Source organism: Perognathus longimembris, chromosome 18 (genome assembly GCF_023159225.1).
Source record: "Perognathus longimembris pacificus isolate PPM17 chromosome 18, ASM2315922v1, whole genome shotgun sequence".
NCBI lineage: Eukaryota > Metazoa > Chordata > Mammalia > Rodentia > Heteromyidae > Perognathus > Perognathus longimembris.
In genome coordinates this window covers 25,359,803-25,380,986 of record NC_063178.1, presented here as the reverse complement: position 1 = coordinate 25,380,986, position 21,184 = coordinate 25,359,803, and positions in this window count along the sequence as shown.

Sequence of the window (21,184 nt, the reverse complement as noted above, 5' to 3'; positions counted from 1 at the left end):
AATGAAATTCAAAGAAAGAATGAAAATATTGCTTTAGTAAATATAAAACATCAACAGAGAGAAATTATAATTCAGAATAAAACAGAGACAGAAACCAGTGGTTCACACATGTAATCCTAGCTAAGTTCTGAGGATCATGGTTCAAAGTCAGCTGGGGCAGGAACGTCTGGGAGACTTTTGTCTCTAATTAGTTCCCCCAAAAGCTGAAAGTGGAACTGTGGCTCTTGAGCACTAGCTTGGAACAAAAACAGCTGAAGGACAGTCCCAAGCACCGAGTTCAAGCACCAGGACCACCCCTAACCGCCCCCCCCGCCACGAATAAAACAGTAATCTTGGAATTAAAAACTAAGAAAAAATGCGGAAAAAGGGCTCATTAAAAAATCGAAAGTGTTAAAATATGAGTGAATGTGAATACTGATCAATTGCAGCTACCCAGTCTAAGGGTCAGAAAAGAAAAGGGGGAAAAGAGTATAAAGACAAATGAGTGTAATCTCCAAGATCTTCCATAGACCCATCTACTTACCGACATTTGTGTAGTGTGTAAGAGTGGTCCGGAGAACTGTGCAGACAGCCAGCAGCAGACTAAAGGAGGAGGGCTGGAGATTTCCTAAATTTAGTGAAAAGTATTCATCTCTACCTACGATAAACTCCAAATAAAACAGCTTCGGAGGTCCAAACTTACTTTCAATTAGTTGAAATTCAAAGAGAGAATCTTGAAATCAGCAAAAGTAGTAGCATAAACAGTGGAGCCCCCATAATGTTACTAGTTAATTTTTTTATCCTAGACCATGGAGTCCAGATAGCAGTGGGAGACAGAGTCAGAATACTGAAAGAAAAAAAAAAAAGGATTATCAAGCACCTATTCTATATCAAGGAAAACTGTCCTTCAAAAATTAAGTAGAAACTGAGACATTCCTGGATTAATGAAAACCAAGAGAAGATATCACTACTATATCTGCCCCACAAGAAATACTAACTCTAGTTGAAGTGAAAGAACATTCAAATTGACACAAATAAAGAGCAGGAGCCAAGTGCTAATATATCACGCCTGTAATCCTAGCTACTGAGGAGGGTGAGATCTGAGGATTCCTGGTCCAGGCTGTCCTGGGTAGAAAAGTCTGAGAGAATCTATCTCCAAAATAAACAGTGAAAAGCTAACCTGGAGGAGTGGCTGAAAGTGATAGAATGCCAACTGAGCAAGCAAGATGAGTAAACTCAGAAGTCTGAGTTCTAACCCTAGTTGTGGCAAAACAAAAAAAGAATGGAACAGAACAGAATATAAAATAAAAGAAAAAAAAGAATCAAGACTTACAGTGCACAAACATTTACTTTTTTTTTGAGGAACCTCCAGACTGTTTGTTGTCCAAAGTGATTTACAACCCCAGCAGCAATGCACTAGGATAAATTCAGTTTTTATACACTGTAATGAGGAAGAGGATGGAGCTCTACTGGGACAGAGTTTTCCTAGACTTTCAAAATTAAATTGGTATTGTTAATAACTAGATTACCTTAAACTTTCTATTGTAATCCTCAGAACAACCATTAAAAAATTAAAATATATAACTAAAGTTAATATGTAACCTAGCATTTTCATAGATATATGTCCAAAAGAAGTGAAAATATATGTCCATTAAAAAGCACACAGATATAAAAACATGTATAAAATATACAAAAGAGTACAAGTGGACATCAATAATGAATAAAGACAAACTTAGCATGGGGTATTATCCAATCATAAAAAGGAATGAAATGCAGTTACATGCCACAGTGTAGGTGAACATTGAAAATGTATGTTAATTTAAAAAATTAGTCACAAAGCTGGTACATTACATCATTTACTTTACATGAAACATCTAGATGAGGGAAAATAAATATTGAAAGTAGATTAGTTCTTTTTAGGGGTTGAAGGTGAGAGAGAGAAGGTAAGGAGTGATTGCTTAATGGAATTAAGGGTTTGGGGGATGATAAGAATGTTCTAAAATTACATGATGGTGGTGGTGCTTAATTCTCATATACTAAAAAGAGATCAATATTTTTACACTTTAATTGGGTAAGGTTTATGGCATATACATTGTATCTCAATAAAGCTGTTATTAATAAAAGAAATGGTCAAATGGTTTTCACAAAGACTTGTTTTGAGGGATAGCGTTGGACCATGAACGCAGGCTTCTCATTTTCTAGGTAGATGCTCTACCACTTGAGCCTTGCCTCTAGCCCTTTGTGCGTTGGGTATTTGCAAGATGGGATCTCACTTTATGCTCAGGCCAGCCTGAGGTCCAGTCTTCCTACTCGTCCTCCCTTATGACATAGGGACACTGTGACCAGCCATTATGCTTCCCTCGCAACTGTGGTAACAGCCCTGTACCATCATGCCCAGCCACTGATTGAGATGGAGTCTCATGAACTTTTATGCCTGGGCTGGCCTTGAACCTCAATCCCCCAATCTACCCCTTCCCAGTAGTAGGACTACAAGCTTTGAGATCTCATGCTCAGCTTACAGGCACTTTGAGGAGCATATCCAAATGTCAATAAGTGTATGAGAATATACTGAATACTGTTAGTCATGGAGGAAATGAAAATTAAAGCCACGAAACACCCACCAGAATGGCTAAAATTAAAAAAGATTGAAAATACCCCAGTTGGTAAAAAACATGAACCAACTGGAACTCTCACACGTGGCTGGTGGGAGTGGAAATTGGTACAAACACTTAGAAGAAAAATTAACCATATATCCTCAAACTAAAAATATGTCTGCCTTAAGATATAGTAATTCTGCTGGGTGCTGGTAGTTTATTCCTATAAATCCTAGCTACACAGAAGGCAGAGATCTGAGGATCGTGCTTGAAGTTAGTTTGGGTATGACAGTTTGTGCCAATGGAAACAGATGGGGAGGTGTGGTAGAATGTGAGCCTGGAGCAAAAACGCTAAAGGACAGTGCCCAGGCTGTAAATTCATGTCCCAGGATGTGCGCATGCGCACGCACGCACGCATGCACACACGGAGATACAGTAATTCCATGTATGTATCCAACAGAAATGAGTTTAAAGATCACAAAAATAACAGAAAAATTCTCTGTAGGTTCTCCAATAACAAACACCCAGAAACAAATCTCTTGATACAACAAATCAACACATGGTAGTGTACTCATACCAGGGAATACCACAATAGATATAAAAAAAACAAAGACTGGCAAATCCATCTTGAAGTCCACTTTAGATCATTGTACCTTCTGTGATAAAGTCCTAACTTAGGAGCAGGAGCAGTATTGATTAGAAGAAAGGGCATTTACTTTGGGGAGGGGTCAGAGGAGAGGAGGAGGATGAGAAAGGTAGCCTGGGGCTATGCCTTAATTTCTTTAAAAAAAGATTGTTATCATTCAGTTCTTTATACTTATACCTTTTTATTGAGGTTCTCTATTTGAGCCACACATTATATTGAGTTGTGACCTTGTATGGTTTCTGCCTTTAGGACCTATTTTTCTGTTACTCATTTTTACTTATTTACATTTTGGTTAGAGCGTGTGGTCTGTGGTCTGATATCTATTCAATGTGTGGAGAACTCTTTTCTGTCCCAGTGTTTATTAATTAAAAATGTTTCTTTCTATGATTTACATTAACTTGTGCTATCCAATTAGGGTAAACAATAACTTCTGTGTCCATTAGATTAAGCTTAAGAGCACGTGTCTAGTTCTAAGTAGAGTTTCTCCTTCCCAGGTTTTGCCAATACCACCCAGAAACATGGGTCCAGAGCAGCTTGACACCTTTTCTAATCATCCCCAAAAGAGAGAAACAGATTTGTTTTGGTACGGTCTAAGTCTTCAACATTGAAGCAATTTCATGTTTTGTTTCAAGATCACTGCAAGCCTAGGAAAGCCTATTGGCAAGTTGCATTCAGTGTGTGGCCTGATACTTTGTGGACCACGCATGACACTCAGTCTCCTACCTGGGATGAAGTAATTGTAATGTGCTGCTACTCCACTACTCATCTCAAAGATCTTAATTTGTAATTAATTTGCCATAACATGCAATTAATAAAATTCAATAGTAAGAGTCTTAATTAGCAAGGCTGACATTAAATTAACAGGTAATACATTGGTTTGGGAGTCAGTCCCCTGCAGAATATAAAATAATATTGTTTCTTTTGTGAAAAATTAGAGTAAAATAAGATATTACAACTATCTCTGGTGCATGGAATAGAGAATAAGGAGGAATAGTACAATATGAATGCACTTAAAATAATAGCACATAGGAAGACAACTAGAGAACTATAGATCTAAGAACACAATCTCAGATTTACATTTTTTTCTAATTTCAGACTTAGAGAGTAGGTGATTATGTGAACTCATGAACACAACCAAATTCCAGTTCTTTCTTGGTTTAGCGATGGCATCACCTTGAGCAGGTTGTAGTTTCTGTTTGCATTGCAGCAAACGTGGGTACTTATGTGTCACACAGGGAACATTTTCCTCCTGCTAAAGGGGGAAAAAAAAAAAAAAACTTCTCCAGGGCCACATTTCCAGGAGAGCAATTTGAGTGAGGGAAATAGGAGATACCAGCATTCATTTGGGAACCTGGTTTGCTGAGCTTAAGACTGAGCCAAAGGAAATTGTAGGTGCTGAGGAAGGCATTTCATAATGGATGAAGCCAACCCTTGGCAAGCTGCGTGAGGCTGGGGAAGAGTCTTACTCCTCATTAAGAGGAAGAGACCCAATCCTTTTAGATTAGAGAGTTGCAGGAGTACCCTCGAGAGAGGGAAATAACTGAGTTTTATCATTGAAAATATGAGTGGATAAATTCTAGTGCTTCAACTCAAGGGCTCCTCTCTGACTAGCTACAGAAATGAAATATCTCTATTTAGGTGATGGTATTAGTTTCTAAGAGCTGCTATAACTAAGAACCAAAATAATGTACCTTCCTACCATAGAGATTTAGTGTCTCAGTTTAGGAGACTGTAAGAAATCAAGGTGTCAACAGGGCTGTGCTTCCTCCAAAGGCCTTGGCAATGAATCTCTTCTTGCTGCCTCTTAGGTTTTGTTTGTTCCTTACTTGGGGTCCTTGACATGTGGCCTACATCCTCACATGACCTCTGCCTAGTGGGTTCCTGTTTTCAGGCCCTTCTCTCCCAACAAAGACAGGGAATCACTCACATTCATAATACCAGGAGTTAAGACTTCAACACACCTTTGCTCGGGATTACCAAAATGATCACGGCTTGCGTGACCATATAAAAGAGCGTGAAATAGAACATGAAACAAGCATGCAATAGAAATCTTGCCTTCAAAGAGCTTACCTTATATGAACTAGACAACAAAGTAAATTATGTATATAAAAATATGGAGAATTACTGCTTTACAATCTGGAGATCAAATGCAAAAATCATCTCCTGAGAGCCCTTGCTTTTTTTTTTTCTTTTGTTATGGTACTATGGCTTGACTCAAGGGCTTTTTCATTCAAGGTTCTACCACTAGAACCACAGCTCCACTTCCAGAAATTTATTTTATTTTTTGATGGTCAATGTAAATAAGATTCTCACGGATTTTTCTTCCTGGAATGGGTCTGAACCTTGATCTTCTGATCTCAACCTCCTGGATCCCTAGGATTACAGATGTAATCCATTGGTACTGGCTTAGCCCTTGCTTTCTATGTGGCAGAAAGTACAACATTGTGTTGGAGTCTTATTTGTCATCTTAATGCCCAGGATATTTTGATTTAGAAATACTTGATTGGTTTGCTTTCTTTTTTTTTTTTTTTGCTATGTCTAACAAGGAACTTCTCAGTCCAAATTTAAGTCAGTATTACTTTATGATTTCCTTTTTTGAGGGGAACTTAAACTCAAGTCTTCACACCCGCTATGTAGGTACTTCATTGTTGAACATGCCTCCAGCCCTTTCTTGTTCTTGCTATTTTGAGAAAAGGTCTCCATTTTTACCTGGGCATGAACATAGACTATGACGTGCCTATATTAGGCTTTCCATCATAGCTAAGATGACAGGCGTGCCCTACCACATCCCGTTTCTTCTGTTAAAATGGAGTTTCATGAACTCTTTTGTGTAGGCTGATTTCTCCCTCTCTCAGCCTTCCAAGTAACTAGGATTAAAGGTATGAGCCACTCGCATTTGGTTTATGATTTCATTAGAATTAAACTTTTGTGTATTGCACAAAGGAATGCCAATTAATACTTTTCTCCCAATCACCATTGTTTAAATAGCTCATTTTCATGTTGCTATAAATACTACATTATTCTTCAATCTGTTTTTTTAGTCCCTATAGATCTGTCTCTTCCTGAGTCAGAATCAAACTGTGATGATTTGTGTGATACTGCAATATATAAAACAAGTCTTAAATTGTCTTTTCTCAAACATATCTTGAGGCTCATCTCAAGTTGTTCTTCAGGTTGAATCTTAGCATCATTTTTGTTAAAGTTCTAAAAAGAATTTGTTTGGAGTTATGGTTAGAATTGGATTACATTTATAGAGTCCTGTCAGGGGGTGGTAGAGCCAGAATAGGCTAAGGTGGTGTCAGAGTCCAAAAAAAAAAAAAAAAGAGAGGAAAGCTGTAAAGAGCTAGGGCTTAGCATTGTACATCACACATTTAGCAGGGAGTGGTAGGCGTCCACAGGGAGAATCCAACCACATGGCATTGTTTTTATGCTTTTCCTGCTAATTATGCATAACCCAAACTCCATGATGATGAACCATCAGATAAGCCCCACGTGAAGGGCTGTCTATAAAACGGCTAGTTCGTGGTCTTCAAAAGTATCAAGCTTACAAAGTCATGGGAAAACTAAAGAGCTATTTAAGACTAAAGGAGACAAAAGAGACATTTTAACTAAACACCATACATAGTTCTGAATTGGACATGTCTTGCTCTATGATATACTTTGAGGTGATTGATGAATCTTGAATGTGAAATGGTTTAGCAATTAGATATCTGTGTAACATACCCATATAACTTTTTTTTTTTTTTTTTTTTTTTGCCAGTCCTGGGCCTTGGACTCAGGGCCTGAGCACTGTCCCTGGCTTCTTTTTGCTCAAGGCTAGCACTCTGCCACTTGAGTCACAGTGCCACTTCTGGCCATTTTCTGTATATGTGGTGCTGGGGAATCGAACCCAGGGCTTCAAGTATACGAGGCAAGCGTTCTTGCCACTAGGCCATATCCCCAGCCCCCCATATAACTTCTTGATCACAATGATTATATTGTTATTAGATAGCATGTACTGGCTTGTAGAAAGAGAGTCTAAAGTTTTAGAAAAAGGCGGAAGAGGAAAGCTATTTTCTTTCACATGATTGAGAGATACATGGTTGTATTTCTACTTTCCTGCAGCTATGTGTATGCTTAAAAAATGTTTTCATCCCTAACATGGAAGAGCATACCTGTGTCTCAGTACTAGAGAGGCAGAGCCAGGCAGATCAGGAGATTGATGTCAGCCTAGACTATATAATGAGTTTCAGGCTAACCTGTTATACCTACTGAGACCATTTCAAAGCAACAACAACAAAAGAAATACTAGGTGGTGGCTTGTGCCTGTAATCCAAACTACTTGGGAGGTAGAGACAGGAAGATCAAGGTTCAAGTCCAGCCCTGGCCAACAAAAAGGCAGTGATGCCTTGCTTCAAAAGTGAAGCTTAGCTGGGTGCTACTGGCTCATACCTGTAATCATAGTTACTCAGTCAGCTGAGATGTGACAACTGCAGTTCAAAGTCAGCCTGGGCAGGAAAGTCCATGAGACTCTTATCTCCAATTAACCACTAAAAAGCCAAAACTGGAACTGTGGCTCAAATGGTAGAGTACTAACTGTGAGCACAAAATCTCACTGACCATGCCTAGGCCTTGAGTTTGAGTTCCTGGATGAGCACAAAGGAAAAAAAATAGTAAACTTAAGTGTGACCGTATGTGTCCATATCCTGGCTCCTTGGGAAGTGAACATAGGAAGATCATAGTCTAAGGCTGGAGATGAGAGACTCCCTCTGAAAATTAAATTAAGCAAAGAGGGATAGGGACATAGCTTAAATGGGAGAGCACCTACCTAGCAAGGATAAGGCCCAGAGTGCCTCATAAAAAAAGAATAAAATTAAAATGGTAAGCAACTCCTTCATAAAATAAACTTATAAGCTAAATTTAGAGAGAGTTTAATGTTTTTAAGATGGAGTTTTCTGACTTAGGGACATATAACATATCTCTATATGTTTAAGTTTCTAAAACTGCTTGCCTGGCCTGTGTTGTTCCCCTAGGTAGGTCTTAAACATGTCCTTTTAAGGATTCTTCTAAAATCATTAGGACACATGGGCCTTTATTCCATTTCATTTTGTGGCACTCTGTTGACCTCTGACCTTTTATTAGCCCTGGGATATTTTTACTTATTTCCCTTGTAATCATATATTTCAAATGATTTTAGTTTCATCTCTTCTATAAATGCACACCTCATTTTTATGTTATTCCAAGAAATTCCAGAACAATGCAGCATATGGTCCTGATAACTGAGTTTCTTGGCTTTAATTTAAGCTTCAGGTTGACTGCTTCTAAGGATTTTTCATTAGCTATAATATATACAACTCGCTTTAGAAGATATTCTTTATTGTGTTAAGAAAATATCCCTTTATTCCTTAGTTTGTAAAAATTTATTTTGTCTATAAAGATTTGATATTGTTATTATATTGATTGTTATTGATATTGTTATTGATATTAGTTATCTTTGGTGGGTAGTTATCAATCTGTATGATAACTGTACTTATCAGTCTCTACTTAAAACTGCTGAGCAATTAATTAAATAAGTAAATTTCCTCAAGTTGATTAACTTATGAATTCTTATAAATAATTAAAATTTGGAATTGGCATAACATTGATTTTAACATGGTAATGTTTTCTATGGGATTTTACTGCTATATTTATGTAAATGACATTAGTGTTTCTTGGTTTCTGTCTATTATGTAGTTCCTGTTTGTTTCTAACATTAAGATAATGTTAATAAAATTAGCTGGAGCGCATTCTAACTTTCCTGTGCTTTGTAATTGCACAGATAAGGGAAAATGTATGAAGCCTGCAATGCATAGAAACCTTGTCCTGAAACCATACAGGAACAAAAGGTCTGTTGACTTTCCTTGGTTTCCTGAATATTGTCACTAATATTTTTTAACCTCTTTCCTGATTATTATGGCATGCAGACTTGGTCTGCTCTTGAGTCAAGTTGAGTATTTCATATTTTCTTGGAAAGTCATTTAAAAATTTCTGTTCATTCTTTTTCTATTGCTGTCGTTTGTGGTACTGATCAAGTTTCATTGATCCCTTTCTCTCTCATTCTTTGAATTCATACATCTAACTTCAGTTTATCAGTGGTTGTCTTTACAGAAGGAATACATTTCAACTTAAACTTTGGTGTCATTGTCAAGAGCAAAAATAGTGGTCTCCATACTTCTCCTCTTCTTCCTACTCAAAGATGAAACAAGTTCAGCTCTTCCTTCTCCATCCTTGACTAGAATTTATCTAAATAGCTCCAGGTTATTTTAATATTATATGTTCTTATTTTAAGATATTTATGGTTGCTCTTTTCTTCACAGTCAGGATAAATTACCTTAGCATTTAATTTCTTTGATTACCACATAATGTGGAAGTTTGATCCTTCTACATAAAACAAAATCTTTCTTAAGCACCACTTTTAAAGCCAATACCTTTCAAAGAGACTTACTGTAATAAATTTGGTGTGCATCATTTTGAGTGTATGGTGATGCAAGTTATACATCTACATCCAAATCTTGTACATATATGCAATCTTAAGTGATCAATAAAGTCTCTTGCTTTTTGTTTAGATCAGCCTTAGACCATGATCCTCGTACATATACCCACGGAGTAGCTGGTATTATACGTGTGTAGCACCACATCTATCCCATTTGGAGGTTTGCTTTCTTTAATAGCAATGTAAATTACCTCATTCTTCCGGGGTGGGGAACATCCAGCCTGTGGGCTGTATAAAGTATAAGAAATCACTTGATACCATGACAGGATACTTAGGTCTTCTTTTTTAAAAAAAATTTTATTGTCAAACATGTACAGAGAGGTTACAGTTTCATACATTAGGCATTGGATACATTTCTTGTACTGTTTGTTACCTCCTCCCTCATTCCCCCTCCCCCCTCCCCCTTCTCCTCTCCCCTCATGAATTGTTCAGTTCATTTACACCGAACAGTTTTGCAAGTATTGCTTTTGTAGTTGTTTGTCTTTTTTACCCTGTGTCTCTCGATTTTGGTATTCCGTTTCAGTTTCCTAGTTCTAATACCAGCATAGATGGTTTCCAATATACTCAGATAAAATACAGAGATAGTGCACAGGTTTAGGCAAGTCACAGCAGAGGATCACAAGAGCCCAATAGCTATAACCTTATGAACACATAAGATGATGCTAAGTGAAATGAACTCCGTGTTATGGAAACGACTGTTATATCACTGTTGTAATGACTTTCAACATGCCATGTGAAACCGTAGCTTCTATTATTGATGATCTTCTTGTATCCCCTTCCTGTGGTGTACCTGCACTATCTTAGTTCTTTTTTTCTGCTATTTACGGCTGTCTTTATGTATTGATTATTTTGCATGGCCTGTACATTATAAATATCCACATGACTCTTGGTAGAATATAGGTTCCCTACCACATCTAAATAGTTGTGTACAATCGTATAAATGTGCGATGATATTCAACAATTCCCTTTTGATAGACATGTAAGTAGTTACCATTTTGGATTTTTTTCTTCCACATATGCAAGTATTTCTTTATTGCTATGTGTCAGCTGGACTTTACTTCAAGAAATAGGATTTACTATAGAAACAACTTGTCGATAAAGCCGTCTTGCATGCTGCAAGTGTGCAAGAGCAGTGTGTATGTGTTGGAATGTTGTCTTCCATTTCTGTTGTTGCTGAGGTAATCCCAGCACAGGTGATGACTCCTGTCACGATTGGAAGAGCTGCTGCCACCCCCAGCCATCCCTAGGTGACTGATGACTAACTGAATGACAAATTTTAGTCACTGTGAATCTCCATATTGTACTATAGCTTCAGTATCTATCTGCACCATGGCAGGGAAGTGGTGTACCCTTCCTCAGCATTCAGAATAAGTCTATGAAAACAAGGCTAATAGACAGAATTGAGTTTACCTCCACAAAACCTAATAGTAAGAGAGTCTGAGAAATGTAGCTTGTAGCTTTCTGATACCTGAAAGTAGGAAGAAGAAAAAAAAGAAATGAGAGAACTGGGGGTTGAGCATGCCAAGCTAGTGACCTATCACAGAAAACAGTTGATCACCAAGTATTCCTAACCAGATTTTTATGCACACAAAATCTTCCAGGTAGCCACAATGGCTCACTGTCTCATTTTCAAAAATATAAAAAGAGTTCTTTAGTCGAAAAGAATATTATATGAAATCCGATGAAATACACACAGATCTGTGAATTAATGGTGACTGTAGTAGAAAAGAATTCCATGTCCAGGGAAAGAGTATTTTCTATGGTTTTACAAGAGATCAAGCAGTTCATAGAGAAGCCTTTGAGCTTCTCTGCAGAGCCGCGGGGGCTGGGGTCAGCTGTGTGCAGAGGTGTGGCCACAGTCCATGGAAAACCGTGGACCCCCTCTGTACTGGAGTGCAGGTGCTGCTTCCCCCAGCTCCCAGCTCCTTCCCTTTCTAGCTCCTGTGGTTTCTGTGGCGCCTCCTTCCAGATCTAAGCAACAGCGTGAGCAAAGGTATAAACAACCTGCTTTTATTTTTGTCATTTCTGTCAAAAGAGAACAGTCAAGGCATTTTACTCTACGGACATACCGTTCTTGGCATTCCAAGAATGTGTACAAGTCAATGTAGAGAGAAATCTCCACTGCGAGAGATAAAAATGTCCCTATCTTGTGAATATATAGTAAACCCTCATGGTATTTAGTTTGACAAATTAAAATTTTATTAATTAAACGTGGATTTGAAATGCTTTTCCCTCCTGAGTTCCAGCTTACATGTGAGGTCTAGCACTTGACCTCGTCTTTTTCTGGGCTTGACTGACATTACTGGGTTGCCAGCCTGGTGAGGTTCTGGTGAGAACATCTTCCAGGTTGTGGATTGCATACTTCTCACCCTGTTCTCACATGGCAGAGAGAGGGTGAGCGATTTCCCTGGGCTCCTTTGTAAGGGCACTAATTCCACTGATGAGAACTGCACCTTTATGAGCTGTCACTTCCCAAAGGTCCCACTTTCTTCATATTGGCTGTTAATATTTCAGCATATTGACTTGGGAGAGGGTCAGGCATTGCATTGAATTTATTGTCAGACTCTCCAGGAAAATTGACAAGAGTGAGTGGGAGGGTGGGCTTATCACTCATTTCTGGGTCTGCTATCACATGAAACATCTCAGGTGAACTCCTCAGTTCTAGAACATGCACTTGGCCTCATTCCCTTTCTCATAACAGAGCCAAAGAGTTCATCTTTCTGCAGATTTGCCTTGTCTCCATAGAAAAGTAAGAGAAGGAAGGAGCAAGGCCTACAAACTCAGCATGTCATGTGTCTATCTACCTGCAATAATCATCCTAAAAATGAGAAATTCCAGCTTTACCTCCCTGGATCTAAGAATCTTCCTGGAGGCAAGGGAAAAGCCACTTAAATGTGGACATTAGAAAGCCAGACTTCCTACTGGCTTGGGAAACTGGACTTGCTTTAGGTGTTAACTTGGAATCATCTCAGAGCAAAACAGCCTTCTTTCTGTTTCTGCTTGGAGAGGAGGGAGTGATGTTCTTGGGAGCTTGAGCATTACTGTCCTTTAACTGAATATGTGCTGCATAATATACCTTTAAAGAATGCATCCAGTAATGATGCCCATTAGAAATACCCTTTATTTTTGTCTTCAAAGGCATAATAATCTGTATAGTATTTCCTCTGACACCACGCACATTCACAACCACCCAAACCTCAGTCTCAGAAGTTGCACTGCTTGGGAGATTTTTATCCTCTATTTGTAATCGCTAAGTTTTTTTTTTAGTCACAGAACTATTGTATCATCAATTTTCATTTCTTTTCATTTTACTTTGTGGCAGAGTGGTTCCAAATTGACAAAGTCACACATTTAAATTAATTAAAAGTTTCACATTGCAGAAGAAACATACTCTTTCCTCCACCTTGGAGTGTGTCCTTCTCTCCCCTCATTGATCACCATAATACTGAAAAATTGTAACTCCAAGCAGCAATTTAATGCCTAACTTTCTTCTTTAAACATCCAAATGCAACTTATATCTGAGCTACCCAAGCACCTATATTAATAGGAGAGGCGCTGAAACAATTGAATATTTACAAACATCCATAGGTAACACTTTCATATTTGCAATCTTAAAACAGTATCATAGTCAAAATGTGCTGAATACAAATGATTTGCACAATAGTAAACCAAGGTGAATTATGAGAAGAGCTGTGGGGAAAGGCCTATTATTTGAAGAAGGTGTGAGGGTTTATTTATTCATGTAGTGCCAACACTGGGGCTTGAACTCAGGGCTGGGTGCTCTCTCTTAGCTTTTTTGCTCAAGACTAGTGCTCTACCACTTGAGCCGCAGTTCCACATTTACCTTTTTGCTAGTTAATTGGAAATGAGTCTCAAAGATGTTCCTGCCTAGGCTGGCTTCAAATTAAAATCCTCAAATCTCAGCCTCTTGAGTAGCTAGGATTATAGGTGTGAGCAACTGATGTGGGCTGGTAGGTGTGCTTAATGAGTCACGCTGGCCCTCAGAGTCTCTGCTCCTGCTGTCTGATTCCTCCACACCCCTCTCCTTCTCACCTCCATACATGGCTCCTCTACATACACTGTTGGGATTAGGACGACAGCTGGGATTGCAGGCCGCGGCTTTGAGATGGCTCCACGGTACAATTTCTGAGGTCTGTTTCTGTGAGTATAGAATTGGAGAAGGTAGACTGCAGAAGGTCTGAGGTTGTGGTTACCCATATAATGCCTGAAAAATCCCTGGATGTCAGGAAACTGAGTAAACCGGTAAGAAGTACCTCAGCTCATCAGTAACTTAGGGTCATGGAAGATCTAGGGAAGTAAATTAAATCAAAAAGTGGAAACAGGGGGAGAAGCACAGGGCCCCTTGGCTAGGACCAGTACAGAAGCAGTGTCCTTCAGGGTGAGATAGATTTCAGTTACACAAAGTAGTTCAATATTCTAAGTTAATGACGTCAAAGTACTTAAAAAAAACCTGATATATTTTAGTTAACATGTCCTGTCCTAGTCTTTTAAAAGCATTTTATTGTTATTATAAAGATGATGCATAGTTATGTTAATCAGGTAATGAGCACATTTCTTTTTGGACAGTGTCATCCTTTCCTTCGTTCTCTCCCAGTTTTTCCCTCCTGTCCCTACAACTATACAAGTTGTATAGTTCATTGTCAACAGAGTATCTAGTGAGTGCCACTGCTGCATTTGTTCACTCCTTGTCCCTCCATTTCTGTGCCCCTCTTACCCTCCCAAAGGCAGGTAAATGAACAAACAAGACCAAATATTATGCCAGGATACTTTAAATTCTTTGGGTGAGAGGATTGAGATCAGGGTCTCACTCATCCAACCCATACTGTCCTTGAACTGGTGACTCTCCTGTCTCAGCCTCTTTGAGTGCTGGGTTTACAGGTGTGGATTACCATGCTCAACTGTACTTTACATTCTTTTCCTATCACTATGTAGTATATATTTTATAGTTGCAACACACATCATAATTCAGACAAGACACATTGCAGCTCTCAGTCATGGTATATGGCTACCACAGCTGACAGCTTAGCATTAGATGCTTGATCCAGGTGTGCTTCTTTACTGGGTATGGAGGATTCCAGAAATTGCTAAGTTGTACAACAGTGAGTGAAGCCAGAGATGGAGGAGTCAAACAATAAATAATAGCATAGGGATATAACGATGCAGGAGATTTTTTATTTGTTGTTTTTTATTTGTTTTGACATTACTGGGGTTGTGCACTCGCTTAGCTTGCTTAGCTGGCACTCTGCAACTTGAGCCATTTCCCCAGCCTGACTTTACTGAAAACAAATTTTCATGGACTATCTCTCCAGAGTTGACTTCATATTGTCATCCTCAAGTCTCAGCCAGCTGAATTTCTAGGTGCAGCAAGGTTTTGCTTCTTATTTTGTGCTCAAGGCTAGTGCTCTACTAAATGAGCCACAGTTTCACTTCTGGCTTTTTGGTGCTTAATTGGAGATAAAAGTTTCATGGACTTTCCTGCTCAGGCTGGCTTCAAACCACCTTTAGATCTCAGCCTCCTGAGTAGCTAGGATTACAGGTTTGAGCCACTTGTGCTAGGCTAGATAGTAATTTTTGCCGAGCTTGAGAATTATTGGGAGGAACAAAACAGAATTGCGGGTCTTTGGAGCCCATTACCAGTCAGATAGGAGTAGGCAATCTTTCCCCATCAATGTGGGATGCGCATATTTGCTTTTCTCTTATCCAGAAGGGCTGCGTGTTTAGAGTGGGCGCGTGCAATGAAGAGGTTTGTTGATCTGCTCTTATGACCGAAGGATAAATTCTCATTAGTCTGGTTTGAACCAGGTGTGACTGTATCTGAAAGAGAAGGATAAATTACACTGCCTTGGAAGCGTTTTTTCCATCCTACCAGTTCTGTGAGTCTAAGCAAAATTAGCTCCGATTCTCAAGTATTATAAATGTAGTGGAATATCATTGCAACGTTTTGCGAGGATTCAGTGACCTTATGTTATAAACTGAAAATCAGAACATGTGGTAGAGCAAGAGGTGTTTTCTAGTCTCCAAATCAAATAATGCAGGATCACATTTGGATAAACATTTCAACTTGTGCCTTCATAGAAAAGGATAAAATAAATTTAAATTGGGATTGCCCCAGAAAGGGCGAAGATATATGACCACTGTCCTTACAAAACAGAATCATTTATCAGGTGGATATTTCAGTAACTGTGCCTTTGCGATACAGTTTAACAAATTCTGATCTAGGGCATAGACTGGCCTGGCGAGGTTCCAGTGGAGTTATCCAAACGCAAGAAGTGGAAGATATAACCCTTAATGAATAATTTAGGTTTTTCTCCTCTGTTTTAAAACAGCATCGTCTTCTATCAGTTCCTTGTTTCATTCAACTTCTTACAAATGCACACATGTACTTAAAATGAGGGAGCTATTGAGAATGAGCTAGCTGCCTTTCAAGGATGTAACGCCAGGAAAGGACCTACTGCTAATGGAAGGATTCTCAGCATAGTGAGCCACAAGAGTCTATTCCTTTGGGTGCACTGTTGTACTATGCATTAGAATCTTCTAAAAGCACCACCCAGCGAGGCAATAATCATGCTTTTAAGGGCTTGTCAGTGGGATGCTGACTCAAAGTAGAAATAATAAGAGAGTCATTATCAGTGGCAACACCCCATTCATGCTTTCTTAAAGTTCATCTTTGGATTTTCAGGCCTTTTGCCTACTACGTGACAATTTCCTTTTGTTGAGAAGATAATCTCAGGTTTGTTATATGATTGTAAAGCAAACCAAACAGAATGATCCAGAACATGGGGATATTTGTTGAACGTTCATGTTACTGAGTGTTGATGGGCACAGAATCCGGGGGAACCTCTTAGATAATTGATGGCTGGCTGGCATCTCCCCTGAGGCGTGTGTGGGAACCTTCCATGCTCCAGGAGCTACTTTTTGTGTATATGGAAAGCACTTTAGTCCGGATTTTGGGGGCTGCAGGAAAGGAAAAATAAAGTAGTGAGAAAGGACTGAGAAGAGAGAAAACTCCACAAGAGCCAAAAGTGGGCCAAGGAAGGCAAGGCAGCAGCTAAACGAATGGGAGTTTCTTACTGTAGAGCTGTGGCCACAGAAAGTGATTTTTCAAGGACTTCTGATATCTGAGGAAAAGAGTTGCTCAGATTTTTGTACTTCTTTGGAACTTGGGTATATATTTTCTGAAGTTTCCAGACACCAAGAATAGGACTTAAGGGGCTGGGATATAGCCTAGTGGCAAGAGTGCCTGCCTCGGATACACGAGGCCCTAGGTTCGATTCCCCAGCACCACATATACAGAAAACGGCCAGAAGCGGCGCTGTGGCTCAAGTGGCAGAGTGCTAGCCTTGAGCGGGAAGAAGCCAGGGACAGTGCTCAGGCCCCGAGTCCAAGGCCCAGGACTGGCCAAAAAAAAAAAAAAAAAAAAAAAGAATAGGACTTAAGAGCAATGGCCCTGGGATCTTGCTCATGAGGATGTGGGGAAATTCCAGAACTCATAACTCTCTACATCATTGATTAAAAAAAAAAATACTTGCCTCCACATAGTGAGACTAAGACTGGTTAAACCCTTCAAGCGTATATTTAGTGGTTGTGTTCATTTTGAGGCCAGCAGGAAAAAGTAAGGTGGAAAATAGCTTCCTATGTTGTCTAGTGTGTGTATGTGGGCGGGGGGGGTAACACATGGTGTAGAATACGGGTGGGCATATTTGAAGAAAAATAGAAACTGGGAGCAATGGTTCATGCCTAGCAACTCAGGAAAATGAGCTCTGAGGATTGTGGTTCAAAGTCGGCACCAGCAAGAAAGTCTGTGAGACTCTTATCTCCAATTAAAACACTCAAAAGCCGGAAGTGGAGCAGTGGCTCAGATGATAGAATGTTAGCCTTGAGTGCAAAAGCTCAGTGATAGTGTTTAGTCCCCAAGATCAAGGCCTAGGATCAGCACCCAAAAAAAAAAAAATGGAAAGGAGGAAAGAAGAAAGGAAAGAAGGAAAGAAGTAAGGAAGAAAGGAAGGAAGGAAGGAAGGAAGCAAAGAAGGAAAGGAAGAAAGAGGAAGAAAGAAAAGAAGGAAGGAAGAAAGAAATGAAAAAGAGAAAGGAGGATCTCTTAGGTGAACTCATAGGGCCTCATCTGAGAATGTCAGCTAACACCATTCAGATAAAGTTTGAGACTACCATCTTGGTTAGAGTGCAGGGTTCACAGTCATAAGGGTCCTTTGTAGCTGAGGTACTGGCTAGTCAGCTGCTCTGGATGGGAATTTGTAAGAAGCACAATCTTATACCTTAAATTTGAACTCTCCTCTCCTGTGTCAGTAGCATCTGCCCTGGTCATCCCTACTGAAGCCTCTGGTGCTTATCACACTTGTTGTGTTCTCCTTGTCAATGAATTCATGGCCAACTGCAACCAATTGCAGGTTTCCTGGGGACTCTATTTCCTACTGTCAGTACTACAAGCCACCAGGTATTCCATTCTTGTTTCCAAACCTGTTCAAAAGTCATGTCTGAGCTTTCCCCTTCATGATTTTATCTCCTCAGGTGAACTGGGTTATGGATTTTCAAAAAAGCATCAAATTTTGTTCTTGTTAACCATCAAACTCACTCTAGATGAGGAGTTTGGATGAAATCATGAGCAACTCTCTCTGCTGTTCCATGCTTAGGTGTAGCAGGAAGGGAAGCAGGATAGATTGTTGGAAGGGTGGGGAGGAAGAGCTTGGCCCCTTTGTTCTCAGTTATCCTCTTTCTCTGCTCCCATTTCTTTAGCTTCCTCTCCTGTGACTAGAAAGTCATGCTTCCTTGTCTCCAATTCTGACAGGCAGGGATTGAATTTTATTTCAATATGTTGCTCAAGAATCTACCACTGTGCTTCCAAGTACGTAAATGTTTGAGTGAGGGAGTTAGAATTAGAACCCCTTTGCCCCCTCACCAAGCAAGGTGACATTGTTTAGTGACAGACTCTGTCTAGTTGTCTCACTGAGGCTTGCAGGTTGGCGTTGACAAACTGTCAAATGCTTAGTCATAGGTGTCTTTGATTTAATCCCCTAGGATTTGGCCCTGGAAGAAAGAGAATCCCGGAAAAACGTTGGAGTAGATTTTTAACAGATTTATGGCATCCTTCTCTATGCATTGTGTGCTCTTTCTGCCCAGAGGGTATGGCTTCCCCTTGACCAAGGCATTAGGGCTTCTGGCTGGGAAAAATGCAGTGTCCTTTATGGGAGGTCAGATACTGCTTTGGCTGGCCTATCCCTCCTCTAAGGCCCTGAATGAGGAGCCCGGACAGGGCTGCCTATTCAAGCCTGAGTTGCCAAACTCCAGCACCAATTCCTCCAAGGATCACTGATACAGCTTCTCCTGGAGATCACCTCACAGTTAGCCTCTCTTCTTGCTATTGACCCAAAATGCCAGGCAAATCCACAGGGTTTGTCATGGATCTTCACTTATGACCCAGCTTTAAGTCTGCCTTGCTTACCAATAGACCCCATATTTTTTTTGGTATGACCCAGAAAAGTCTCAGATATGCCAAAATCCTTGCTGAGCCCTCCATGAAGAGGTGCAGGGCTGGGGTAAGCAGCATTGTATACCCTACCTGTATTCAACATCTGACTTCAGGTTAAATCAAGACAAATAAACCTAGTGGCAGTTGTGTAGTGACAGAACTACCCTCTGAGACTGCATTTATGAAGTCCTTTCAAGGACCAGACTTTACCTCTCCTCATCATTTTTTCTTCTTTGCAACAGTCTGAGCTAAGTGCTGTGACATGGGCATGGAAGGTTCTGGATAGGCACTGTGTGAGCTATGGAATATACCTCTCATGCTCCTACTCCAGGGGACTTATTTCCCTTCCCTCAGGAAGGTCTGGGCCACTTTAGGGGCTACCACAGCTGTAGATAACCTCTCACTCAGGGGAAGTGCTTTCCAGAGTCTGCTCATGTTAGAAAATACAGGCCCACAGGGGGACAACTGTGAGGGTGAACTGAGGTTTTGTCCACCAGCACACATCTGACTTCTCCCTGGCCTTGTGTCTTGGGAGTAGAAGCCACCCAAGAAGCTATGGGCTGTGAGTGCCACAATGGCCCTTAAGCCTGTGGAGGACGTCTGTTAATGAATGCCTTACAGAAATCCCTCCCTTGAAGGGAGAGCCATGCTGCGAATCAAGGGCTCGTCCATGGGAGCCTTTTTAATTAAATTGTTGAATTCTCCATATTGTATATTATCCTGCAGATCAGCAAAAAGTAATGAAGAATCCACTGCAATGTGAGTGACACTTAATTACCACTCACAGAAAAGAACTAGCTCCAGAGGGAGGGCCACCAAAGAAACGTTTTATAAAGGGTCTAAAAATAAATAGGCAGTGGTAGCTCATTATCATCTTAATTACTCAGGAGGCAGAGATTGAGAGGATTGCTGTGAGAGGCCTACCCAGGCAGAAAGTTCACAAGGCCACATCTCAACTAATGTAAAGCTGAACATGATGGTACATGCTTGTCATCGGAGGGCATGTGAATGGGATTGCAGTCTAGTCTGGCTAAGGCAAGGAATGAGACCCTATCTCGGAAATGACCTCAGTAGCCCTGTGGCTATGCCTCACATCTGTAATCCTAGCTACTCAGGAGGCTGAGATCTGAGGATTGAGGTTCCAAGCTGGCTCTGGCAGGAAAGTCCATGAGACTCTCATCTCTAGTTAACCACAAAATGCCAGAAATGGAGCTGTGGATTAAATGGTAGAGTGCTAGCCTTGAACACAGAAGCTAAAGAGAGCATCTAGGCCCAGAGTTCACTCCCTAGGACTAGCAAAAAATATTTTAAATAAAAAATAAGCTATTTTTGGCCATATTTCCAAAGGCTATCTACAAATTCAATGCAATACTCATTAATATCCCAACACCATTTTTTAATGAAATAGAGGAAGCAATCCAGAAATTCATATGGAACCATAAAAGACCCAGAATAGCAAAAACAATCCTAAGCAGAAAGAACAGTGCTGGAGGAATTACAACACCCAACTTCAAGCTGTATTATAAAGCTATAGTAATAAAAACAGCTTGGTATTGGCACTGGAACAGGCCTGAAGACCAATGGAACAGAATTGAAGACCCAGAAATGAACCCACAGAACTATGCCTACTTAATCTTTGATGAAGGAGCTAAAAAATTGTCTGGAAGAAAGATAGCCTCTTTAACAAGTGGTGCTGGCAAAACTGGTTCAACACATGCAACAAACTAAAACTAGATCCTTATATATCACCCTGCACCAAAATCAATTCCAAATGGATCAGAGATCTCGAAATTAAAACAGACACCCTGAAAACACTAAAGGAAGGAGTAGGAGAAACACTTGGGCTCCTTGGCACAGGACAGAAATTCCTTAACAAAGACCCAGAAATGCTACAAGTCAAAGAAAGGATGGACAAATGGGACTGCATCAAACCTCAGAGCTTCTGCAGG